The sequence below is a fragment of the Numida meleagris genome, chromosome 2 (assembly GCF_002078875.1).
Source record: "Numida meleagris isolate 19003 breed g44 Domestic line chromosome 2, NumMel1.0, whole genome shotgun sequence".
In the NCBI taxonomy this organism is placed as follows: domain Eukaryota; kingdom Metazoa; phylum Chordata; class Aves; order Galliformes; family Numididae; genus Numida; species Numida meleagris.
The window spans coordinates 80,690,217-80,696,629 of record NC_034410.1 but is presented as its reverse complement, the minus strand read 5'-3'; positions in this window follow the sequence as shown (position 1 = coordinate 80,696,629).

Here is a 6,413-nt window from a genome sequence, read left to right as displayed (position 1 = left end):
GGTAGGAGGCAAACAGATGAGGCCAGGCTCTTCTTGGTGGTGTGTTGTGATAAGACAAGGAGCAATGGCCTAAAGTTCGAACATAGGAAGTTCTATACAAACATGTGGAAGAACTTCTTTAAGGTAAGGGTGATGGAGCATTGGGACAGGTTGTCCTGCAAGGTTGAGGAGTTTCCTTCTATGGAGATATTCAAGACCAGTCTGGAGGCCTACCTGTGTGACCTATGTAGAGAACCTGCTTTAGCAGGGGGTTGGACTCGATGATCTCTTGAGGTCCCTTCCATCTCCTGCAATTCTGTGATTCTGTGAAAATCACTTTGCAGCTTGACTATATTCTGGGTTAATTGTTTGTGTTTTTTTTTTTTTTTTTTTCCTCAGTGTTTACCTCTTCCAAGACACAAAGAGGAAATTCCAAAAACATGAGTCATTAAACATGAAGAAAATATCTCTTTTCACAAAGCAGACGTCTCAAACATGCCATTCTATCTTGCCCAGTATACACTTATATTGCTATAATGGGTTTATTTTTCTCTTGAACTACATTGTTAGAGCTCATTTTCTCTGTAGTTGGATGTGCTCTGGCTGGTAACATTGCCATTTGTTGCTATGGAAATTGATGTCAGAGGTTGTAGGGCTAGTGAGTGCTGGGTAAATCACTTAATGGAATATTACGTTGTTAGAAATCCATTATCATTCATTTATAGCAGTTTAATTTTCTCTCTTACTTTTCTGGATTGCTACTACGTAGCGATTAGCAGCCTTGGTAATTTTTTTGTAATGTGGATTTAGTAGAAACTTTTATCCTCATGTTATCCAGATGTTTCTTATTCAGGTGTAAAATAAGTGGACATTAGAAGAAATAGACTCCTATCCTCTGAGACTGCATAAGCTTCAGTTCAGCTTATTTGTTCTTAAGTATCTCTAAGAAAATTATAGTAGCTACTCTTCTCCAGAAGAGCAGATAAGTAATGCCTGTTACTTATGTCATGCAAACTAAGTTAAGACATGGCAGTGATTACACTGATAGAGGTATTTAATTTAAATTTTTAATTGCCCTTCAATTTCACATACAATTGAATAAAAGAAGATTTGATGTTAGTGATAATAGCGTATGGTACCAGGAAAAAAACTCAGACTTTTATGTTCAATGAATAACATCATGATTTGAAGCTGTAGCCTCTTTATAAGAAAAATCTGATATGTAGAAACAACAACAACAACAACAACAACAAAAGAGAAGTTTTAATAATATTCACACATTGTTGTATTAGGCGTTAAGCGGGGACTCGAGATGTAACAGGATGTAGGCCTCCCGCATGCTGTAACGGGCAAGGATGAACTGTCCTAGGAGAGATGGTAAACAGCTTGGAGGAACATATCTGAGGAATGCACAGGACCACCAGGGCCTCAAGGACTAACTGGATTTCTTGGATCGAAAGGCTCCCCTGGGAAGGATGGATAAGTGCAACAGACAGCAAGTTGTCCAGCAAGCATTGGGCAATCCCGCCCACCAATCAGGAGAGGCAGCACTCTTTGCCTAAAACAAGGAAGTGCATGACCGCTCCGTATATGATTGGTCAGTAGCTCGCGTGAGCTCAGGTAACAGATAAGCAAGGATTAGGTAATAGATAAGAGACACTATATAGTTCTGTAACTCCTAACAATAAATGCCATTTGCCTTTTTTTATATCATCATATTGGTGTCTGTGTTGCAATGGTCCTAATGAGAATAGCTCGTTAGCGCACGTGTAGGTTTAGTAGGTAATTAGGTAACAGCACATTTACTATTTAGAGAAGAATGAACTGTTTTTTTCCTGGTGGAAGATAGAAAGCTATCCTTACATACATAAAAGATCTGAGAAGGGTCCTTAATGAACAAGGTGCTTCTCTTTTGCTTCTTTCTCTGTTTATGCTTCCATCTTCAAGTCCATGTTCTCTTTGGGGAAAATTGTTGGAGTGACAATAAAATAAGATCTTTTGATGTACTTCACATCTAAAGATCTGACTGCTATTAATCTTTTGACTTCAAAGCAAGGAAAAACTACACCTGCTGTCAACTAGCAAGTACAAGTATATAATTAACAGTAGTACAACATTTCCTGGACTTAGAAAAAAAAATATAGAAAAAATACTTGCACTGAGAAAAAAATATAGAGAAGTACTTTTACTGTATACTGGAAAGCATTTATATACTGACAGTGCGTACTCGTACTTAAGAATTAGAAACTGAAGTATTATAATTTTGCTGCAGTAATCTGACCACTATTTGATCTGGAATGTATTTCTTCATATTTTTTCATACTAATTTGTATTATAATTTACATCCAGTCTTTCTTTATCACACACATCACTTCATATTAACTTCCTAATATAATTACTAGTTACAGGTCTTGTTAATCAGATAATACATAGAAATACTGGTTCAGACCTAAGGTCCATCTACTTCAAAAACCTGCCTTAAACCTCAAGATTTGAAGGTATTAAGTATGCATTGGGAACTATATTAAATTTTTCATCATATTCCAACTACTAAGAGATGGGCTTAGGCTTTGAACAATATTTATTATTATATTACTATTATTATACGTAGTATGTACAGTATACAAAATACAACATACAATATATAAGTAATAAGATACAAAATCCACCTGTCTAGAAGAGACAAGGCAATCTTTGGCAACGAGCTAACTTACTGAGGTGGGTTTTAAATGAAAGAATTTAGGGGATGGGGTATAAAATGGCAGTGCTTACACCATTGCAACCAATTCAGGAATAAGCCAGGCCAACCAGAACGGTGACAAACGTTCCTTAGCTGCTTTCCATGACATGAGCCAGAAGCTCAGCCACCTCAAGGATGCTTATAGCTATGGGGAATCCTCTTGCATCCCACTAGGTAAACCTGCATCCTCCGATCTCTTTTCTTCTCTGAAATGCCTGCGTACCAATAAAAGCAGCATAGAGAATAAACAGGAAGAAGTAGAGATCTGTATGCAGTTGCAGGGCCATGATCTCATTGTAATCACAGTGGGACAGCTAGCATGACTGGAATGATGTCATGGATAGTTACGTGCTTTTTAGGAAAGACAAGCTAGCAAGGTGAGGTGGTGGAGTTAGTTGCTCTTTATGTGAGAGAGCAACTGAAATGTATTGAGCTCTGCCTAGGGATCAATGATGAATGAATGGAGAGCTTATGGGTGAGAATTAAGGGGCAGGATAAAACAGGTGACACCATTTTGGGTGTTTACTACAGGCTGCCAGATCAGGAGGAGGCAGTTGATGAGCCCTACAAACAGCTGAAAGTAGCCTCACAATCACAGACAGTGATTCTCATAAGAGACTTTCCTCACACTGGTATTTGCTGGAAAAGCTACATTGCCAGGCACACACAGTCCAGGAGGTTCCTGCAGTGCATGGAAGATAGCTATGTAATGCAGGTGGTGAAGGAGCTGATGAGGAGAGCTGTGTTGTTGGGCCTTATTCTTACAAAGAAGGACTGGCTGAAGATGTGAAGGTTGGGGGAAGCCTTGGCTGTATCATCCGTGAGAAACAGGAGTTCAGAATCCTGAGTGAAACTAGCAGGGCAAAAATTAGGATTGCAACCCTGGACTTGACAAGAGCCAAATTTGACCTCTTTGGAAATCTGTTTAGAGATTTATCATGGGTTAGAGTATTGGAATATAAGGAGGCCTAAGAGAGCTGGTTAACATTCAAGAACCGCATCCTCAAAGTTCAAGATCAGAGCATCCCTAAGAGTAAAAAATCAGGCAAAGGTAACGGGAGGCCTGCATGGATGAGCAAGTAGCTCATGGAAAAACTCAAATGGAAGGAGAAAGTTTTCACAGTGTGGAAAAATGGTCTGGCCACCAGTGAAGAATGTAGGAATACTGTCAGGGCACGCAGGGAGGTAATGAGGAAGACTAAAGCCTTAAATTTGGAGAAGGAGGTCAAGGACAAAAGCAGGACTAATTTAAACATATGGATAGCAAAAGGAAGAATAAGGAAAATGCGGATTCACTGCTGGATGTGGTGTACGCCCTGGTAATGCCAGACACTGAGAAAGCAAGTGATACTGAAAGCCTTCTTTGCTTCAGTCTCTACTGCTAAGACTGGTCCTCATGAATCCCAGACCCTGGAGGTAAGAGAGTCTGAAGAAAGGAATACTTGTTCTCAGTCAGGGAGGGTCTGGTCAGAGATCTAGACTAACATGATGCATGCAAATCTGAGGGCCTCAACAGGATACACTCACAAGTGCTGAGGGAACTGGCAGAAATGATTGCCAAACCACTCTCTATCATCTATGAGAGCTCATGGGAGGTGTCTGAGGTCGGGAGGAAAGCCAGTGTCACTCCAGTCTTCAAAAAGGCCAAGAAGGAAGAGCTGGGAAACTACAGACCAGTCGGTGTTACCTCCATCCCTGGGAAGGTGATGGAACAACTTATTGTGGATGTCATCTCCAGGCAAGTGGAAGAAAAGGTTATGAGGAGTAGTCAACATGGATTCACCAAGGGGGAATCATGTTTGACCAACCTTCTATGATGTCATAACTGGCTGGGTAGATGAGGGGAGAGCAATGGACGTTGTCTACTTTGACTTCAGCAAGGAATTTGACACCATCTCCCACAACATCCTTTTATGCTATTATGAAACTTAGAAAGTGTGAGATAGATAAGTGGACAGTGAGGTGGACTGAGAACTGGCTGACTTGCAGAGGTCAGAGTGTTGGAATTAGCTTTGTTCTCGGATTTTCACCCCCATAAGTGAATAAAATGCTGCCTATGGTGCACAATGAGGTAACATACTTTAAAGCTGCTAGGCCAACTTCAAATATTTTGACATCAGAAAACCTGAGGGATTTTCCTCTGCCCCCAACCCATCATACCCTTTTAAAATTATCAACATCTGACCAGTTTTACTGATGCCATGCTGTTCTGTATTTCTGGTGCTTTTTTTTTTTTTTTTTGAGTACTCTCTCTTCTGAAAGCTCTTTGAGTAATAAAACACTGAATCATAATGTTTACTAGAACAATATTTTGCAGCCTTTGAAATTTATCTCCGTATATTCTTGTAAGGACCCTGCAAGAGCACAAATACATATAATAGTCTCGATACAGCTTTGGAAGTTAAATTGTGTTTATTTTGCCAATTCTCTCTCTTGCTCCATTTGTTGTGGGAATTCCACATTTTGTTCTCTGAGTGATAAAGCAACAAATTATATTAAAATCAGGTGCTTTCATTTTCCTGTTTTCCTTGGTGGTTTTTGATTGCTTTCTTGTTTTGTTTGTTTTGTCTGCATGCTCTTCCAATACTTGGTTGCTTATTTAGCTTCTTTGCGTTTAATATCTGTGTCAATAATTCCAAAAGAGACATACTTTTTCTCTTCAGAAAGTGGTTTAAATAGAGTTCTTTGTGTTCTATGAATTTTATCACTTTACTGTAGGCTAGAATTGAAATGACCACATTTGTTGTAAGGAATATAAAGACAGTCTTGTTAATTCTTTTTGGTCTCCATGTATATTAAATCATGCTGGAGGATAAACACTTGAGACATTGTATTGCTCTCACATAGGGCATTAAGTTATTTTTGATTATTTCTAAAATAAGCAATTCAGGAATAATATAACTCTTTACACTGCAACTTTACAACTTGTTGTATAATAACATGTGTACTCTTCCATGAAAATATGGTCATTATTGTTGTATTGTTGGCATATATTTTTAAGGACCTAAAAAGAATAAGCTCTAGAATAAGCTCTAGCTCATAGCATAAAAATGATCAAGGGGCTAGGAAAGTTGACTTAAGAGGAAGCAATGAAGTAGCTAAATATGAATGAGGGCTTCACTAAGGGATAACTAATGGAGCAGATCAGGACCAGAAATACCTGAGAAATGTAAAAGCTATGTGTGGAGAGAAACTGTGTACTGTGACTTTTTTTCCCTCAAGGACGTAACTAAGAGGAATGAGATTAAATGGAGAAAGCATCATAGAAAACATCCACAGTGAGTTTTGTTAGATGGCACATGGTCTCTCAAGAAAAATAATGGAAATTCCTTGTATACAATTGCCGTGGTTTAACCTGGTAGGCAGCTAAGCACCACATAGCCATGTGCTCGCTCCACTCCACAGTAGGGTGGAGACAAGAAATGGAAAAAGGGTAATAGTTGTGGATTATGACAGAGAGCTTAATAGAACAGAAAAGGAAGAATAAATAATAATAATGATAAAATATGTATATGTAACGATAAAGAAAGTGATGTGCAGCACAATCACTCACCACCCTCTAACCAATGCCTACTCAATTCCCGACTAGCAGTAGGTAGCCTCTCCCACCCACTCCCCCGTTTTATTGTTTAGCATAGTCCCATATGGTATGGGATATCCCTTTGACCAGTTTGGATCAATCGTCAGAGTTCTG